The following is a 20,988-nucleotide window of genomic DNA, read 5'->3' as shown; positions in this document are numbered from 1 at the left end:
TTTAGCCAGTCACTCATTAGGTTCAAACAGTTAAGAGGCAAAATGTGTTATTCCTAAGCTCCTGGTATATTGTTCACTGTCACCAGTAAAGCAAACCAAAAGGTTACACGGGGTGTTCAATAGTGGCCAGCACATATTGCATCCACAGGCTTTCAAAAAATGATGCTTTTCTGTTCGGGTAGTGATACAAGCTACCCCATAAATAAGCACATCGCAAAAGGAACAAATTCACCCTGACGGCAGATGGGTGCAAGCCTTGCGAATGACCACTACCTCCTCACAGACTCGCAGCAAAATGATTTGCTCACGGACTTACAGAACTGGGACAGGTTCCATTTTCCTGGGGAGCTTTAGGTAGGGTACGCACAACGTAATAACACAAACAGAGCTTCTAGCACTATACCCAGGCTGGAAACCCTTCTCTTAGGACCCTACATGGTCTCAACCCAGGTTGTGTGTCTCACTAATAGTATGATACCTCCAGCACCATATTCCCTTGCATTGCCAGCTCACGGCTGCCTCTATATTGACTCAAAATGTGGCCACGTAATGAACCCTGAACAAGTCCCTGAAGCACTGATTTTCGGGCAGATGAGGAATATTGTCATTTTGCTAATTAGAACCCAAATGCAGCTCCCTAGCTTACCTTTCTCTTATCTTTCCCTTTCTGTCTGTAGGCTCCTAAGAATACACTTTTACTAGGACTGGATTATCTTCTAAAAGAGATCACTGGCGAGAGATCTCACAAATCCTCACCATTCATCTCGGCCATAGAAAATGAAATGAAAACTGCCGAATGTCACCTCAAGCCTGGACGGATTTGACACTATGACAGAAGCGCTCTTCCAAATGTAGTTATGGCCTACAGTCTTCGAATGCCTGTGTGTGCAGATGGAAGATGAATGAAATGCTTGTAAGGGGCTGGTATTCCATGAATTTTTTAAAATAATGATCAAGACTTAGGTTTCAGTTTTGCACTTTCTTTTTTTTCCCCAAAAAAGTCACGTTATATAAGACAGCTATTTTTTTTTTCTTTGAAGGAGAGTCACAGCTTAGATAAAAATCAGTCACTGATCTAACTGGGCACTGTCATTTATTTACAAATGCATACGTGTATGCCTGTGATTGGGGTTTCCTTAGCAATATACAATACCTCGAAGAGCCAAGAAGAATTTATTGAGCAGAATTATCTTAGGTTTCACAGGGGGCAGGGACTGTACATGCCTGCATTTTTCAGATGCCAACATCCCCGTAGCGAGCCTGGTTTTTAGAGTGGAGCTGCTCTACACCTTTTGCAACCAGATTCTTATAAAGCATATCTTTGTAGGAACCCACTGGGGAGGTATTATAACCACTAGTCACCTTCAAAACCTTGAGACAGCAGTAGGGTTAACGTCTCACTCCATGCACCTTTCAAAGGCAGACCTTCACATTACATCCAGCAGCCTTAACTCCATTTTTTTGTCCATTCAGAAGCAGTATTTTCCTTCCACTTCCAGCTTTCCTACAAATGGGTGAGCCTTACACGTAACGGCCAAAGAAACAACTCACTAATTCATTACGAAACCTCCACACCCCACACCAATGTGCACAACTGCACTTTTCCCCACGTTATCCTTGGATAACGCCCGTGCTCCTTGGATAAACTCCTGGTTGCGCTGAGCCTGGGACTGGCTGGCTCTGGGAAAGCCCTCGATACTACTAAAGGCTCAAACCAGAAACCCCACCACTAGGTACTGCATCGTGGTGGCAGGCTAGTCCTTATAGCCAGGAAGCCACGCTGCCAGCCAGTGTTGTGTTTTTTAAGCACAGCCGCATTCAAATGGTTTGTTTGTCAGCTTTAATACTTAATCCAAATAGCCTGCACACATATTGATATTACCAGCCAAGGGTATCAGAAGGATTACCTCGGCGGAGCAAAACTCTTATTTGTCTTAATTCAGAGACTCGACAGGAAAAAGCGCTGCTTCAATAGCACTGCTGGAATGCTATGCTTTGATTCTCCAGAAATGGGCCGTTTTATTCGGTATTTATAATTTCCTCAAAGAGCAAGCTATGGCACTATTTTCCTATTGACAGATTTTTTTTTTTCTGTTTGCGGTGATGATTCCTTTATTTTTAGTATTTGGGCTTCATCTAAAGTGGGATCTTCTGCACTTCACGGTGACGTTCCTGAAATAACTTTGAAGAAGAAATAATGAGCCTCCCGTTACTTTACAGGTTCTCTAATACAACGTAAGCAGCTTTACAAGGCTTAGCTAGTCTCTGCTGACCTAACTGCACATTTCACTCCTACAACAAACTAAAATAAACAGGCTGCTTCCAAAACAATCTGCTAATTAACACAGCGATTTTGGTTTTCCTTATTAAAAAAAAATAATCCTAGTCTTTCAAAAAGTCAAAGTCAGACTTATCAAATAACAGTGGATCAGATTATAAGAAACCTCTCATGTTGAGAGCGACAGCCTTCATCTTAAGCAGCATATCAACGTTGTGCTAAGGTTGTGCGTTGGCTGCTTTATTTTTAATATCCAATAATTCAGGGTGTTTTTTTTCTTCGCCTCCGATTTGTTTTGTGAAGAGCAGACACTGTGTTCAAATCCCCGCTGGCTGCTGTGCTTGACTGCTCGCCAATCAGCACGCCGGTGTTTATATAGGATGTGTCTGCTACTGCGTCCCCGCGTCCCCGCAGAGAGCATCAGGTCGCTGGCGGCTGGGTCTGAGCACCAGCAGAGCCTGCCCAAGCTGAGCCGGACCCTGGCAATGTCTCGCACACGAGAGGCAGCCTGCTGTCGCCTGCCTGCCATAAACTTGCCTGTGTTTGCTCCAGAAGAGGCCAACAACCGTCTTTTTATTAACGGACATATTTAGGAGAGATAAGCTCGTGGAATTTACTATCCGGACTATCGACGTCTACGGCACTGTGCAAAAGGGAAAGAGGCAAGGCTCTAATGCCTCCACGCTGTGTATATATTGATATTGGGAACTATTTGGAGGAAAGGGCATTTAATTGGAAACGAAAAAAACAATTTTCTCAACCTCCATTCATCACGCCCGTAACGGCAGGCAGCGTTCAGACATGATGCCCCCAGCCCAGCTCCTAAAGGAATCAGCAAAAATGCCTTTAAATTGGTACGATTAAACTTCTGAACTGGTGCCTTGTTGGAAAACAAAACAAAACGGAACAAAACAAAACAAAACAGGCAACACTTAATTCAGCTCAGCCTATCAGGCAGAAAACTGCATGTTGATGGAAACTGACTTCACAGTGGTTTAGTCATTTTCAAGGAGTTAGTTTAGCTGAAAATGTGGTTTGTGAAGCCCCGGTGGCAGCCCTGAGGAGCAGTATTTGACCAAAAGCATGCTGTTCTTTGGCTTTGCCCACTTTGCCACCCATAACCAAAGCACACGGCCACAGGATTTTTCAGTTTCTCCTTCTCAGAGCTTCACCTTCGGGCTGATTCATTCAGGCAAAGGTTGAAGTGAACGAGCCTGACAATCCAATGGGAACCGCAAGGCAATGGTACCTGCAAGCATCGCTTCACTCACAGCAAGTAATAAAACTGTGCAGGTATCAGACTAAACAAACACTTGAGCTGCTCCCATGAACTACGGCGAGTTAGAGGAAAGGAAGAGATGGGGATGGAATCCAGCAGCTGCTTACATGGCAATGAGCCTCATCTCCCTGCGTGCCACCATCAGCACCCATAACACACGAAATGAAAAGCTGTGCATGGCAGGTAGATTACTATATTTTTTTTAACCTAGTTTCATTCAAAAAAAAAATCCAGAAACACACTGTTAGAGGCTTCTAGGTAGGCGTTTGTAAGAGTACATGCTTTTTGTAAAGATTTGGCCCTCTTGAGAAGAGCTGACAGGAAATACTGCTGAAAAGGGCAAAATCTTCCAAGGCGCCCCATTTTTTTCCACTGCTCTCACTACGCACCATACCACACCTCTACTAAACTGGCTGGTGTGTGTTTATATTGGAATCATCAGGATTTTACTAGGACTGGGTTACTTCGGGTTCAAATTCAGACCAGCCTAAGGGCCAGCGGGGACCACAATCTAATTTGACTTTCTGAACATCGCAAGTCCTTAGATTTAATCCAGTAACTCCTACGCTGAGACCAAGAAGTTAGGCTTGGCTAAGGCATATCTTCCAGGCAGACATCTGCTCTTGAGAGGAAGAAATCCAGCAACAGGAATGCACCAATTCCCATAATAATTTGCTCCAATGCATAACCACACTCATCACTACTCACAATTGCTGCGCACAGTATTTTACTTCAGGCAGCAGCCCTTGCTCAGCATGCCTTTTCAAGGTAGAAGAGCTCTTACTGCTCAGTATTTTCTTTCCTTTCTGCTGCTGACGTGCTGATTTTGGATAAAATCACCAGATAAATGCTTAATTTTTTTTCCTCAGAGGGCATCCTCAGCAGTTCCTTTGCAGACTCTTTTACAACTTCTCCAATCTTCCCTTTCTGTGGAAGGAAAAACCTGCCTAAAATAATATCATCCCCCCAAGAAGCTGTTTGAAACCACAGGACCTCCAAGAACTCCTTTATGTGTAATCAGAGACCATAAATGCAAGCTGGACCTGCTCGTTTTCTCTACTGGGCACTTCACCTAAGATGAAAAACATAAAGAAAAGCTGGGATTTCTTCTTTATTGGCTATAAAAAACAAAGACCAAAGCACTCACCAGCTCGGTGACACATGACAAACTGCAAAGTGGGTGACTACCCAAAATATTTCACAGGAAGACGTTCTTAGCCCTTGGGAAGCAATATCAAAGAAGAAAAAAGATGGCAAAAATTAAAAGCACAGTATAAGGCCTTAAGTCCTGCCTCATCAGGAGGAAAAAGCAAGGCCCAGAACAGTTCAAGCACCCTGCAGCTCAGCACATGTTTACCACATCTTTTGTGTGTGCTTCTCAGGGTAAGACGAATCAAAGGAAATGCTGCGCAAACAACTTGCCATGCAACTTCAAGGTGAAATTTTAATTGCACAAAAATAAAGGCCTTTGGCTTTATCATTACAAAACCAATTTTACCTTCGTACTCTTGCATGTTTGGATTTCTCTTGATTGTGCAAGTGAATACATCACCTGATTGTGCAAGATCTGGCAAGGTGACATTTATTCAGCAAATATATGTAAGAGACTGAACTTCTAAAATGTTAGATGCATAAATGTAATCATTTGCTTTCCTGTAATTATTTCAGGCTGTAATTTAAATACCATCCCTCCAATACAACTATGTATAAAAGATGAGTTCTCCACTGAGCACATAGATTTGAAAGGCATCCTTTCAAATAGCTATGGATATATTAGCTATTCAGTCTCATATGTCAATTGGATGTTCATAAAATGCTATTTAATTAAAATTTATAGGGCAGGAGCACAGTGGCACTTCACATGGGAATGTCTAAGCCCTACCACTATATCTTCACACATGTACATCAGTAATATTGAGAAGAATCATCTTGCAGAAAAGTGCACGTAGCACCAGCCAAAAGAAAAAAAAAAAAAAGACATGGATAATTAAGTTAGAATATGGTAGTTTTTGTTCTTTCCCTTTCTGTGGCTTCCAGAGCACTCTTTGGCAGTATTTCCCCTACTGTGTTATACTGTGTTATTTCATTTTTTCTCCATTTAAACTGTCACTCAGAAGTTTGCATTTATGTATCCATCCATACATCACAGCTATGTATGTTGAATAATTGAGATTATTCATCCAGAAGATATTAAGAAAACCTACAGCTTTTATTTGCAGATGCACAGAGGGACTTCAAGAACCTTCACTTTGAATCAACACTACACACTTACGGAAAGAGAAGTTTTCTGGCTTGTGTATACGCAGTCACAAATTCTCCTCTCTGAGCTAACGCATTTCTGAGGCCAACTTAAAGTCCAATACAATTCTGAGATCTTCACCAGGGAAAATACTTATCGTTGGCATCTCAAGAAGAGTTTGATAGCATTTAACACTGCCTCTTCTCTCTCTACTCCTCAGTCAATAAAATGGACATACCAAGCAGTTGCCAGAAGAAAGCCAAGCAAGACTGATGCCCAGCTGCTGCTCTGCTTTGGTTACTGCTATTAATTATGCACAAATTCCTTCCACTTTCAAGGGTTTATGGATGTCTTGATGTCCTGGTTTCATTTCGCTGCCCCTTATTAAAGTTTCAAAGACTTGCCTGCCTCAGGTGGTCTTTTCTTCTCCTGATTTGGAGCTGTGCCGTTACCACTGCAGCGCCGCAGAGAACAGGAGCCCCGAGGCGAGCAGAGCAGCTCCTCCTGCAGAGCTCGCAGGATGACACATGGAGCTCTTCCTCTGCGCAACGCACACACCACATCCTGTGCCACCAAAGGGCTGCGGTGGGCAGCAGGGGATCCCCAACCACCCGCTGCAACCACCTACAGCCTGCACAAGCCCTAATCATGCAGATCCTGCTCTGGGGATGCCTGCAAGGAGGATGGTGCCAAGCCTGCGGTGTCCCACCTCCCTCCCGCGGCCGGCACCACCGGTGCAATCTCTCTGCAACTCCTCTTGCGTCACCACCTGAGACTGAATTCAGCCCTCAGTATTTTTAGATGGCAAACTGTGCCGAAACACCTTTCATTACGTGAGGCGGCTTGCCTGAATCAGTTCCAAGCAGGTGTGTGGGGGCACCACGCAAAGGTGATTAACACACCTCACACAACCAAGCCTGCAATTAAGGGGAAAATTCCCAAACGGCTCAACCCACAGTTTTGCACAGGAAATGCAATGGAAGTACAGCACCACATTTCTTCTCTAATTGTTTCCTGTTTACACGAAACCCAGCATTGAAGGGATCCAATCACAGCGAGCACCATGGTAGCTAAGCACTGCACTGGTTAATTATGTTTTGCGAAGAGTTCAGGCCATGCTTCAAAGGCTGTCCTCTCCTCTTCCAAATTCTCTCTGTCCTTGACTAGAAGGAAGAGGCTTCAATATGCACCCCTTCCTATACTGACCATTAGGCACACTTAGGTCAGCAGTCTTTATACTTGGGAAGACTTCTGAAGAGAGATCCAAAAAGACTAGACAGAAAACAGTAAATTTTTCCTGGCCTTGCCGAAAATAGCAGTCTCGAGTCCCTTGCAATAGGGCTAATTTTCTCAGCTTTTGAGATGTTGACCAGGTGGGTTTTGGTGATTGTTTCCCCCCCCGGACTCATCCTCCGGTCTTCCTGCTTGTTTCTCAGCTATTTAATCTGCCTAAACTACGCTGGATCGAACTAACTTCAGTAAAGAAATATGTAACCATTCTGACAACAATTAAAAACTGCAGAGCTAGCCAATCCATTCATTACGATCTTATAAAACAAGTACAAAATTTGACACTTGTGAAAATGGAAACTGCCTCTAAAAACATCACAAACCTGTGTTTTTTCTCTCCCTAGGCAGGCACTGAAGCGCTGGGAAGAACAGATTGATCTCTCTGCAGTTCTGCAGGCTTTGGGAAAGGATGATCGGAGTCCTCGTGACTTTACAGCTGGAGTTGTCCACCACTCTTGTACTGATAGATAGCAAAGAACAGCGTTATTGTAATTCTGTATTGGGCACTCCAGGCCCACTAATCTGGGCATGACAATTTGTTGTTGCTGAAGGATAGCTTGTGTAAATGCTGACATATGACTTTATCACCTGCTAAAAGGTTTCCGTTTAAATACAGAGCTAAGTCTGCCTCTACGCTCGATTCTTGTGCAAAGTCCTGTGCAAAGCATCCAGGTTCCCACGCACCATGTGCTGAAGCTGCCATGCTCTCAGGGACTTGGCTATCTGATTTCACCTTATTCTGTCTATAGGAAAGCCTTCGCCTTGGGAAAGACTATTGCACCTATATTTGCTCTGTTATGCCTCTTGTATGGTTAGCTTTCATGGTCACATCTGTGGCGAGCAAAAGGAGAAGCACCAAATAAAGGCAGAAAGTGCTGGTGTCTCCAGTAAAATGATTATTTTATAACCAAAGAGTAATTGTATTGTCTACTGGTAGTAGAGACAGTACAACTATGTACACAGAACAACCTAAAGACAACTGTGATCTTTGGAGAGCTTTTTCTGCAAGGTGAGAACATTTCACATCTCATTAAAACCTGAAATGGTCTTGTGCTTTTTGCTTCTGGAAGTCTGTACTTTATGCTTCATTTCCTACTTATTTGACTTAGAACCTGGTCCTGACTTTTAAATCTACCTGCAGAAAAGCATGAAAGTGAAAAGCTTAAAACTTTGCTAGTACAATACAGCCCACATTGCTACAATGGCAGAGCTTTAAGAAATGTTTTAGTTCTCCCAAATTAACCTCTTATCAGATCTTGTATGGTTACTCAAGCGACATCAAAAATGACTGTCGTAATGCATTGCTATAGAAGTTACAGAATTAAGTTACATAGAAAAGGGCAGAAAATGTAGTTGTTCTACCTTTCACTCGGAAAAAAATAACCCTGTCAGGTTTGAAACCACCTCTGAATTCAGTGAAATGAACTTTTATGAACTTTAAAATGCATGGTAAGCTGGGACGTGAGATGTAGCTCACTCTTTTGGTGAGGAGTCCAAATACGCAGTTATTTACCTGGCTTGGGTTAGAAATATGATTACCGTTTAAGTACGCTTAAATGCCCGCTGGGACGAGCTGTTTCACACGGCAGTTATGGAATGGTACAACTGGACACCTCTCTCCACAAAGCACTGGACACATTACAGAAATGTTTTTTGGTTTTGTTTACAAGCTCAACATCAAAAGCTGTATTAAGCTGAACAGATCATAACCCGATAAAGGCGATGAGCAAGCAATGAACATCATATGGATGCAAGAGTGGCAGCAGGTCCCGAGTACTTCAGATTCAGTCAGATGGGTTTCATCATACACAATTTAGCTGCTGAATTGAACCAGTGAAAACGCTGCAGCCCATCATGAACTAATAAACTGCCAGGAGGAATCTGGAGGCGTACTGAATTATGGTTGACTAGTAGAAAAAGCAAATTGTGTTAATACTTGCCGAACTGGTTTAGTGCAACTTCCACAAAAAGAAACTGTAAGGATTTGAAGGAAAATACCTCAGCTGGTGCTTCCACTGGGTGCAAAAGTATTTGTCGTGTTTGGGGAAGAGTCAGTGGAGAAATCTGTCAGATGCAAGTAACAGCAACATGACTGCAATACATCAGCACCTCTTTAGACTCAAGCAAAGATTTGAACAAAGACTGGAAGGTATTTACTCATAAATCAGTCAAATATGTAAACCCCAGGATTTGCACACATTACCTCCAGTTATTAGGCAATGAAAGCTAATCCAAGGAAGGTCAGCAGGCACTTAATGCCAACGTACTTTTAAGAAAACAAGACACAGAAAAGCCTGACAAAACATTTAGGAAAATCATAAGAGGATTACCTTTGTGAGAGAATCAAGCCTTGATATAGATTTGAATCTCTTGCCTTTTCAAGTTAGCATGCTCTTAGGGCTGTTCCTGGTACAGAAAAAAAACTTGTCCTATGCCAGTTGTGGAAGCTTTGGCTCAGCCAAGTGTGGCAGGGCTGGGTTTGCTAACTCAAACACGGTAGCAGAAGTGTAGCAGCCACACGTACACACATAGAAGGTTCTTCTGAACATGTTTCCAATACCAACCACTAAAGGTATCCCTCAAAAGAGATGAACAATCAAATGGAAAATGCTCTCTGAAAGCTTAGCTGCAGTGATACAGCAGTAATTCTCAATAACCTGGGAAATCATTACTAATTTTAACTTTGAAGTCGATACACTGACTCTATTTTTTTTAATTGAAGCAGATGTATATGTAATGTGCATTCAGTTTAAAAGCTGATTTAAAAGATCAAAATATCAGAATCCTGGAGTACCACCAAATCCGAGCTAGATTCATTCTTAATCACTGCAAATCGGGATGGAAACTGTCAACTACTAGTGGGCAGATTAAATTCCAGTGCAGTCCAGAAACTCTGGAACTTACAATTGAACTGCTGGAGTAGCAGGTTAATGCCAAAAGAAAAGATGTCCCAATAAACCAGAGAAAAGTAGAGGCCGGTAATTCCTCCGTCGTGCTGTAACCAGCGGGATGTTTCTCCCTGGGAACCCGAAGAGGGCTGGAATCACCCAGAGCTCGGTTTCATCTCAGTGAACGAGGCTGTACAGTCTTCTGGACAGCTTCTTAGGCTTCCTTGGCTGGCGTGCTGTTTTATGCCTCATTTGAACCAGCCCAAGTCTGTTTCCCTCTCTCTCCCCATCAGCCTTCGTATGCCCACTAAGTGTCTGTGCCGGGCAGACACGTCCAGGCACCCTTCCCAAAGTCAGCCAGCGATGCTGCTTACAGCTACAACGTCAGGAAGCCTTGTGCATACGGTTTTAAACTGTAGTCCAAATGCCGAGCTGTACCCTACGTTGGCTAACGACAGCAGAAAGAAATTCATCCAAGTAGCTGGGAAATACAAGTACTCTTTCAGAGAGCTGCCAAGTCTGAAGCTTTAGAAAGTATCAACATACCATGCAGGCCAGTAAGTAGTACTGGATTAAACATGAATGCTAAAGGTCTATTAAAGTCATTAAAATTAACTTAACAGCTTAGACTTAATAACATCTAAATGCATTAAGATGTCTCTACATGCTTGTAAAATAAAAAGCTGGAAAATCTGGCCTAAGATATAACTAATATATGGATGTTTCCCTGACTCTGCCCATAGCCCCAAGCATCTTCGAGAGGTACCAATCACTTCCACGTATCTTAAACCAAACGTCTGGGGTGGAGGAGAGATCCCCCTTCCTGGGACAGAGTGCCACAATGAAGACGAAGCTTACTGTTTAACTTAGGTGAGAGAAACGAAGAAATATTTTACTAGAGGAGATCTCTACAGAGTAGTGATAGCACCTGCTGATAAAGACGACGCACCTTTTTTAAAGCTCTCATACTACTGTCTGTTTTGGGGCTGGTTTCTCTTTGGTTGGGTAAAATGAATCCAAATTTATCATTTACTAATAGGTGGTGCCAGATGTTCTTTGCCAGTAAGTACGACAGAAACACAGAGGAAGCTGGGATAGAAAAGATGGACTAATCTGATGGAGAACTTGCAGCTCTGGTCATCATTTAGTCATCGCTGCACGGGTCCATGGTACCAGGCACTGCTTTTGAGAACCAGTAAGTAAAAGTAGAGGGAGTACAAGCACACACCCTCCTGATATTGCTTGCAAACATATTTGGCCCAATACTCATTCAGAATCAGCGACAAAAAGTAAATCCCAAACCGAGTAAAGCTGGTCTCAAGTCCTTAGTGTTGCCACCGAAATGCCTGGAGGGCTTTCAGCGCCTGGTTCAACAAGCCACCAGTCACTTCTGCTATGAGGAAACATTTAACAGGAGAAAACACCAGAGCAGCTGCGAGTTTAACGCCCTCCAGCACTTGCAAAAGTCCCAAGTGAAAAGCGCTAAGGTTTCCAAATCGTGAATTTCTGTTTGCAAATGCCAAATATCCCCGCTGCGACTAAACCTGCAATGCTGACACCTGCAATAAGCAGTACCGTAAATACAGTTTAACAGTACGTAAATACGGTGTAGGAAGAAGAACTGGTGCGCAGAGACCATTGCTTCAACACAGGGAGGGTTTCAAAGGAACCACTAGCGCTGGATTACGCTCGGTGACATTGGGGAGTGCTGGCTGTCCCCTCCTGGTGTGACACACAGCTGATGAGCAGGAAAGGGAAACGGGGGAAAAGCACACTTCATCTGCAGCAATGCTGCTGCAAGGTGACCCCGTGCGGTACAAGCTCTTGCGAACAGGCATGTAACACTCTGTGAGCCATGAGGGGAGAAGCTGTCTGCTAATTAGCTTGCTGGTAATTGGCCATGCAATGTCATTCCTTGAACGAGGATTGCTGGGAAAACACTGGACATCATCTGACCAAAAAAAAGATAAAAGAGAGTTATGGGATAGTAACTTAATGAGATGGGCTTCAAACTGGCCTTAAACAAGTTGGACTAAAAACCTACAGGTGGATGAGAAAAAACGGTGACCTGATCAGAAGAGATGGAGAAGACAAGATGGACACGACCATCTGTGATACCCATAGACAAGATTTAGGAGCCTGGGCTGTAAAGGGTAAAAAACCTGAAGGTGTAACTGTCCTTGCATGTTAACCTGGATCCTCATAGATTTTAGGGGTGTTGCTTATGACTGGTACTGACGGTATTTGGGCAGATATGCAGGAAATGAGCTGTGCCTTGAGAGGTACTGGAGCACTGCACATCAAGAGCAGACACCCTTTGAAGTGGCATCGTTCGATGGCTCCGTGTGGAAGATCAAAGCAGGAAAACACGCAGGGCTGCGAGGGCACAAGGCTCCAGGAGCCGGATGAAGCTCCTCTAGGAGCATCCTACCAGCCTTTGACTCCCTGCGCAGCGATGGCAGAAGCGGGACAGCAGGGCCCTGCCATCCCCACATCTCCATCGTGCTCCTCAGCCATGCCCTGGGACGGCTCCTGCACTGCTCAGTCTGGAATTGCTTTCAGATGGGGACAGCATCAGAGCAGGGGACAATTTCCCAGCCATCCCCCCGACGCAGGGGCTTCAGCCCCTTCATTTTGTCGCTGTTACTCGCTTGCGGGTGAGCGATATTAACATTCGTCTCCAAAGGCTCGTACCTCCCACCACAGTCAGACGCAAACACAAACACCCTGATCACACAGTGTCTGGGGCGCAGCCCTGGTAGCAGCGATAAAAATCAACACATCAGGGAACAAGAGGGAAAAAGGCAGCGCAAGCGTGAGTCAGCAGGCGAGCCTCTTCTGAAGGCACTGCAGACACTGTCGGTGCGTGCAGTCACAGCACCGTAGTGCCCCGATAATCCCAGCGACACGTCGCCCCTTCTGCTGTGTATCTTCCTGCTGCTTCGGGGAAGGCTTTGCTGCAGATTTCTTCCACCACCTCCCATGGTCTAGGAAAAAAAGAAATCTACGCCGCGTTCAGAGACGGGAAGGCGAGTGAGGAGATGGGGTAACGCAGAGGACGACGGCCGTGCCGCTGTGTCGCTCGTCACCACAAAGACTGACAGTTTTCAGAATTAGCCCCTTGGCTTTGCAAGCCATAAAACGCTCTGCTGAGCCTGTTTACAAAGGAGCCTGTGCTCTGGCTCATCCTCTGTGTGTCCCTGCAGAAGAAGTCACTCGGGCCCCCAGCCCGGCCCTCTCCCCTCCTCAGCACCATGCTCGCTGGCTGCAGCTGCCGAAGGCAGCGAGTGGGAAGAGATGGCGAGGGACAAGGCCAGGAAGTTTTGCAGAAGTCACTGGGTTTCAACTCACCGGCAAACTTATCGCCAGTTTTTCCAATCTAAATAGTGGTTTTCTGGCACTTTGACTCTAATTAACTCACATCTGTGTATTTTCTGATACCCTGAAGAGGATACTTGCTTTCGTAAACGATATTTATAAAGGCATGAACTATTTAATAACTGCTTAGCACATATCCATAAGCTTTGAAATGCCTCCTCTGAGCCAACACCCAGACTTTGACCTCTTTCCCCTTTCTGCTCTCAAAGGCTTTGCCTAGCCTGTGGCCGTGACTCCTGAGCATGGCCGGAGGCAACCTGGGTCCCTGTGCAATCACCAAGTGGTTCAACACGGAGAGGGGTTGGTTGACTCTGGAAGAGGAGCACTCGAGCACGGAGGATTGCACACAAGCCAGCTCTAGCCCGTGTCCCCAGGAAACAAGCCCTCAGCAGTTTAATCTTTGTGGACTTCCAGTGATCCTCCATGTATCTCCACCTACTCCATACCCATCGCTGTCCCTCCTCTTCATCCCTAGTCCTGCAGGAAGCCCGTGGGACTTCAAAGCTAATGCCAACACAACAACGTGAGCCCCCGCTGACTTGAATGAATCCCAAACGCCAATTCTAACAGTGAGGGTCCTTCCGAGCCTGCAGCTCTCTGAGGGGGTGCCTTCCCCCCTGCACGAATGAACCAGGCCGAGTGGGTCAGTCTGGGGAGCAGGCCGCAGGGCATCATCATGGCAGACTGCAAGAGCCAGCTAGAGAGGATGTTCTCCTCACTCACAGCTTAGAGCTTTTGTCCCAATGTGGGCACCCAGAGGCCACCCAGACTGTGTGCGTGCAACACTTTGGGTGCGTGAGCCACATGCGTGCTTCCATGCTACTAAGCACCAGAGGACATCTCCACACCGTGCTCTCTGTGGGGCTTCTTTTGTGAAGGCTGTAATGGCGGCTTCCAGGAAAGCCAGCCGGAGCAGTCGGATGGTTTACTGCCTCCATCAGTCCTTTTCGCTGCTCCACAGTAAGTCACAGCCCCAGGAGAGGCCGTGTCAGGTGGCCCGGGCCACCTGATTGCAGCCACGATTGCGTGGCATGATTAGTGGGGCAAGAGTAGAGCCCCAGGAAGCTCCTCCAGCACCAGCAAACACTGCCAAGGCAACCCACCTTGACACCAGTTCCTTGCGCAAGATGCGTGACAGGGAGGCTGTCACTGTTGCCTCACAGGCTGGCTGACATTCAAGGGGCAGAATTTGATCCAGCGGCCAAGGAAAACACACCAAAGTTTGTATGAAGTGCTTCGGCCTACTGTATGCGCCACGGGGGGTTCTCCAAAGTGCTGGAAATCAAAGCCTTGCTTTCCTTTAACGTCACATAGGACTTCGGAGCTAAGAAGAGACACCTCAGCTGAAAGTCGATGGAACTGGTCTACCTCGCCTGGTGAGACTTCCAAGTTGCAATGGCTTTGAGCAGCCCTCAAAGCAGCACCAGGAGTGGTGCCGAAACACCACTCCTATCATTAGAGATGTTACCTAGCTGTCTGTCATTAAGGCTTCTAACTCACCTAGGATGTGACTGCAGGATACAGTCTAGACCTTAGTAAAGGGCAAAAAGGATACTAAAATACGGTAACTCTCCACAGTAACACAATGAATACAACAAGTCTCGCGATTTTAACAGCGCAGGATCGACCTGAAATTCCACCAAGACTCATCCTTGAAAATGTAAGCAAGGCAAATGGGCTAAAGAAGTCTGAAGCCAAATTCACGTCCCCTCTAAACAGATGAACTAGTTTAATGGAACCGGACCTACTATTTGCCTGTAATAAATTCGGGTTGTGACTAATAAGGTCATCAAGACAAGGCCTGTCAAGCCAAAAGGCTGGAACATAATTGTAAAAGAAAAGTGTAGGTAAGATATTTGAAGTCTGTCGTGAGCCTCCCTCAATCGCATATGCCACTTAAACTGATGCAATTCAAAACTGCTCACCTTACTGACAAGAGTTCACCACGATAAAGCCAAGGACCACCCTCAGTAACGTGTGTACCCTGCATGTCCACCCCGGAGCCACCGGCATTTCACCAGGGAAGACGCTCCACGGCTTCGCAACGGCTGAAGTCATGCGGACTGCTAAGGCAAGAAAAGCTCTTGGAGAGCCTAAGATGGAAATCTGTGCTCCCAGCTACGCTGTCAATACACGAGAGATGCTAACAGATCCTGTTTTTCTTACCCTAGTCTGTTTTCTTTCTTGGTCAAGGGCACGCTACTGCAGATGGCACAGGGAAGAGCTCTGCTTGTTCACCGTGCAATAAAATGATGTTGGCTGTTATAATTACTATTTCTCCCTGGATTGCCCATTTTATCAGCCTGGTGTGCATTTTTACTAAATGTAGACACAAACTCTTTTCTCTTCAAGTCCTTCTAGCATCTTTTCCAATTATTCCACTTACAGTAATGAGTATTTAAACATATGTACATTGTCACGATAATTTTACATACCAGATGCTATATTACATTTATCCAACACACACAAGTTTAGGATCTCTCTCTCTCTTACATTGAAGCCAACAGAAGTTTTACTACAGACTTTATTCAGGACTTTTCCAGCTGGTTGCTGGAATGTGGTTTGTAAAAGAGAGCTGCCTTTCATAATGAAATATGAGGCAGGCTGAGCAAAGCCACAAACAAGCAGGCTTCTTCTTTTGGTATTGATCTATTCCAGAAGTCAAGGACCAAGCAACTCCATCAGAAGGTAGCAAACCTGGGCAATGCCTTGGACAATGGGCATCTCAGTTAGCGTCAGATACCTAGAAATATGGCAGCATAAAGGCAGTATGATTGGCATCAACTGCCAACACAAGCAAGATTAAAAAAAAATAATATATTTAACTCCACGGTATTTACAGAGCTCTGAAACAACAAATAATGATTTAACAAAACAAACTGATGGTTTGTGTACACAGAGCCATTGCAAAAGGGAATGTCACTCCCAGACAGTTCTGGCGTGAGTGGTACCAAAAATAGTATTTTTTTTTTATCATGCATGAGGTCAAAAAAGGGTATTTAAGCACAGAGGTGACCAAGAGACAAAAGGTTGAACCGGGTCAGTATCCTGCTTTAGATGGTGGACAACAGCTGTACCTCATGAAAAAATGTAACGGGGCAATGCTCTCACAAAATAACTGGCTCTTGAATAACTTGTTTCATCAGGGGTCCACAATCAACGTTGTGTACCCAAATCGGTGGTTCGCTTAACACGACCGTGTGATTTCAGCTTCTAACTAGGAAACGCGGTGAAATCACCAGCTGTCAATCCAAGGGGCAATGAAGAAACACAAAGCGAGGAATCCGAACCTAAGGTGTCCACAGATTTCTCAGCTAACAACAACGCCTCTCTTGGTTGTGACCTGCAAAGATGCGAAAAAAGAGGTGGATAGCCAGCCCCTGCAGGGAGAGCAAAAAGGAAGAAAATCCAAGGCTTTCAGCTGCCTGGGTATGTCATACGCTCAAAACCACAAAACTCCCATTAATGTTTACAGAAGTCCTGCATTCAGCAGATGCACGAGGGAACAGGAGACCTAGAGGGAAAATTCCCAATTAAAGCTAAAAGGAAAGCTACAGAAGAAAGAAGCCAGACTTTGTAAAGATTTGTTAATAAAACCGCTATCTGAATGGGACAGTGCAACAACTTTGGCATCCCGCTTTTGTTTATACCGAGGGGATTTTATTACCATCCTAAGTACCTCTTAACAGCTGTAAATGAAAAAGAAAAAAAGAAAAAGAAAAAAGAAAACCAGACATTTTTATTACCCAGAGGATCAGACTCCTCAGTAATACCATCCTGGTGTTTTTACTGACATGAATTTGGCCCATTGTTTCTTTCTCTTAAAATGTTAATTGGAAACCCCTAGGATTGTTCTTTCTAGGTGTATTTATTTGACCGAAGGCTCAATACATACAGGGCAAATATCCGTCCTTAATAATGCTCAGGACTGACTACAGATTTCATGTCCAGCGGTAACTGAGGCCACCAGATATCATAATCAACGCATTCAATTTGAGGAGCTCATGATCGTGGATGATAGTCAATTCATTTTTCACTCCATTTGCAGGTTTCATAGGCTGGAACTAATTACTAGCAAATTTTAAAAATTCTCTTTAAAAGTTACCATCAGAGGATGTTGAATAGTCTGAAGTTTTATAGGACTATCTGAAGGACGATTCCTTCCACAAATTTGCAATTAAGAGTGGTCTGTACTTTTGCAGTTTAATCCCACGGTAACAATAAACTGCCTTCCCTCCGGTATTAGCTCAGCTCTCCTTACTCCTTGGTTACCATGATCAAGGAGACAAACTTTGCCCCACAGCCCTGCCAGGAACGGAGCATTCTTCAGTGCTAGGACAAGTGTAAAGCTGCATAGTATTAGCGTAAAACAGTCATGGTTTCTAAATTCTTGTCATGTAATTACTCATATGGGTCTTACCACCTCAGGACCTCCTTGTAAGATGCTTAAAAAAAAAAAAAAGAATGAAAAAAAAAAATAATAATAATTTTGAACATCCCCAGAAAGGAATTGCTCCCCATTTTACAGCTGAGGAGCTGAGGCACAAAGAGCAAAGAGATGACAGAAGTGCCTGACTTCCACTGAAACCATGGGACTGAGGCGCTTTCCGAAGCACTGTTCCTGGGTAAGGGATGCCTGGCTTGTGCAAGATGACTACTGCTATGCTCAGTTTGAAGCCAGCTTCTCTGTGTCCTCAGAGATGCACTCAGCATGCCTCACTGCCCTGCATGCTGCTCTGTGCACAAACCACGGCATGTCCTCTGCAAAGCCCCAAGATCCCTGGCGTGAGGCAAACTGCTGACTTGTGTTATCTCCTCCTCCTCCCCACTCCAAACAGCAGCCCTCCCCACAGAAGGTCAAAGATTGCTTGGCACGTCCAAGATCTGCCCATCATTTCATCACTTCACGGCAGTCTGCTCTGCAACACCTTGGCCACCTCTGCGGCCAGATTGACGTCAGACTGCTTTTGGAGTCCTTTCACCGTGCTCCTGGTCCACAACTAAGCCTTATGGCAATCAAAAGGTAATATTGCTGCCCCCACAAGAGTCAACAAGGGCTGAAATTGAAGATTTGCAATGGGGCACACTACAAGAGGCACAGGGAAAGGCAGTGTCATGTGGCACTGCTGCTTGGGATCAGAAAGCAATGCGCGCTACCACTTTGGCCAAGCTCCCGAGTGGAGTGATACTTTCTTCCTTGAATTAGCCTGGGTGCGATCACCCGTGCTGCCACCCACCCTGCTGCTGGCTGGGATGCCACTAACCTGCCTGTCCCTGCACCGGCGTCCCGTGGCAAGCCCAGGGGATGCTATGCTGTGACACGAACGTACGGGAGTGGGGACAGCAGGACTTGCAGCACCAGCAGTGCCGGGAGGCTTCGGTCAGGGATGTGCGCTAGGCACTGCGTCGGTACAGAATAAACGCAAAATCTTTCTGCTCTGGCTCGAGACAAGACTCAATTGGGCTGACAAAACTGTTTGCAAGAAAAAAAAGCATTGGGTAGCAGTACATGGGTAATGTGGTTGCTCTAATAGCTCGCATGTTGATAGCCTGAGTCATTAAAGAGTTTATTTTACATTTCAGCCAATGCCAATTTACATTTTAAAATAATAATGTATTTTAACCTCTTCTAAAATCCATTAAAAAAGCATCTAAACTCTCTCTTGATTCAGCTTTCAAAATAGTGTTTTCTGTCATCTTGCCCTGTGGGCCCCCAGCGGACCCTGTGATACAAAATCACTCTCAAAGCTGCAGAAACTTCCATACGCACTCATAAAGTTTACCCCCGCAGCAAAAAGAGAAATCCCAGCTCTGCACCTCCTGCACATTAACAAAGCCTGAAGCAGAGGGGTCTCCGCGTTCACTGCCGGTCTGTCCCGCTTACCCGCACCCCTAGGGCAGCAGGGGAACCAGCCTGCTGGTGCTAACACACTCACAAAAAGAGAAGCACTACAGCTTCTTCCCTTACAAAACTTCCACCGCCCCTTTTTAATCTCTGTACTTATTGCGCAGAGTCAGCAGATCAAAGTCAGCTGAGAAGGGCTTGGGAGAGACACTTGAGCCAGGGGCAGAAAGTACGGACATAAAGCACGAACAGGTGCAAAGCATCCCTTTAGCCCCGGTACTCCTACAGGCTGCCGTGGAGAAGAGTCCAAAGGCAGAGCATCCATTTGTGAGTTCAGTAACTGGCCAGACCTCACGCTGCTGAGACCAGCCGGCACGTGACCAGGCTTTAGTTTTTAAGGAGCAACAGATGCCCTGGACATGAAGCTGACTGTGTTTTCAACACTTCAGTCTGGGAGGAGGCCAGTTATATGAGGTGCAGCAGCAAATGGAGCAATCAAGAGCCCTAGCCGTGCAATGAGTTACACACAGCAATCTCCTGCTTAACCCGAGCCCCAGACGTTAGAAGGCAATGTCTACCAGTACAGAGTTCATTGGAAGATCAGGATCTAACGAATTACTGTAGCCTGCCTGAGGTGCTTCTCTTACCAGCCTACAGTTAAACCTCGCTGTGCCAGCTAGGAAAGGCAAGTATGGAGCTGCCCCCAATTAAATTTTATTCACTGCTGTTAGAGACAACATTTTCTGAAGATTTCTAGGCTGCAAGGTAGTCTCTGTCTCATAAAAACTAACAGTAGAAAAGTACACACCAACCTAAACAACAGCAGCACATGACCAACGTGTGACTGGAAAAGGAAAGTCAGGAAAGGGATGCTGTTGCAATGTCTGGGAAGAGCCCAAAGGCATGCACATACAACATAAGAGCAGAACTGCCAACAGCAGGTCACCTGCATTCACGTGAACTGCTGTCTTCTCAAAGTGGAAGGACAATCGGGGCTAAGCAAGGCCTTTGTGCTCCCACTGCCTTTGCCTGGGGCACAGAAGGACCCTTGGAAGCTGACATCAGCTTGTGCCTTTGCCCATCCTTGTGAAGCTACGCCTTGGGAGAGTCTCGCACCAGTGTGCAGGGTGCCTCCTCCTCCAACTCTGCACAGACTTTGACAGCAAAGGCCAAAGGCTGGTTCTTTTTGTCTGTCTGGCCAAAGGTTGGTCGGTCCGTCTGTCTGTCTCCGCAAGCGTGCCTGTATCTGCAAGCCAACAGAAATATCCATAAAGGTGCAAACAGTCTCTTCCACAGGGAGAGATTCTCCACATTACATCAGGGCTAAGACATTTAGAGGAGATAGGGAGGACTCTGCTTCTCAGTCCCAGAAGATCAGAAGAAGATCAGCTTCTTCCTGCCGCTCCTTTGCCCACCCACAAAAAGCACCCTCACTCCCGGGACTCTTGACACCACTTGCTGTCTCTGCTGCCAAAACATGTGCCTAGTTGAGGATGCCAGTTGCATTTTCAAAAACGCCGAAGTAATTCAGCATCCTACATCTCTGCCTTAATGAAAGTGTTCCTAAATGTTCATATTCACTTTTGAAAATGATGACAATCTCCTAAATTACTTCATGCTGGCCATTCTTACAAGTTTGTTATTCCCACGAGCACACAGCGTTTCACACACAAAGTAGAAGAGATGTCTTCACTCCCAGAGGCTTAAAATTTCACGAAGCCACATGACGAGAGACATGCTCAAACTCTAGGGACAGGGTGAGCGAGTGAAGGGCCACCGCCTACATTTCAG

At 45.4% G+C, this 20,988-nt stretch overlaps 1 protein-coding gene across 2 annotated transcripts in view; it reads right to left on the bottom strand.

Annotated features, from left to right (window-relative positions):
- Nucleotides 1-20,988, bottom strand: part of ELOVL6 (ELOVL fatty acid elongase 6) — a 70,564-nt gene that overhangs the window by 44,129 nt on the left and 5,447 nt on the right. Inside the window, exon 2 of one of the 2 annotated variants that reach the window (XM_080588834.1) lies at nt 7,410-7,546. The exons of the other annotated variant lie outside the window; for it this stretch is intronic. The gene's annotated coding sequence lies outside the window, so the exon portion shown is untranslated. The remainder of the gene's footprint in view (nt 1-7,409; nt 7,547-20,988) is intronic. 2 annotated transcript variants of the gene reach the window in all.

The sequence above is a fragment of the Anser brachyrhynchus genome (assembly GCF_964034855.1).
Source record: "Anser brachyrhynchus genome assembly, chromosome: 4".
NCBI classification, from domain to species: Eukaryota; Metazoa; Chordata; class Aves; order Anseriformes; family Anatidae; genus Anser; species Anser brachyrhynchus.
The sequence above is the reverse complement of the archived record's forward strand: the minus strand, read 5'-3'. Positions and strand labels throughout refer to the sequence as shown.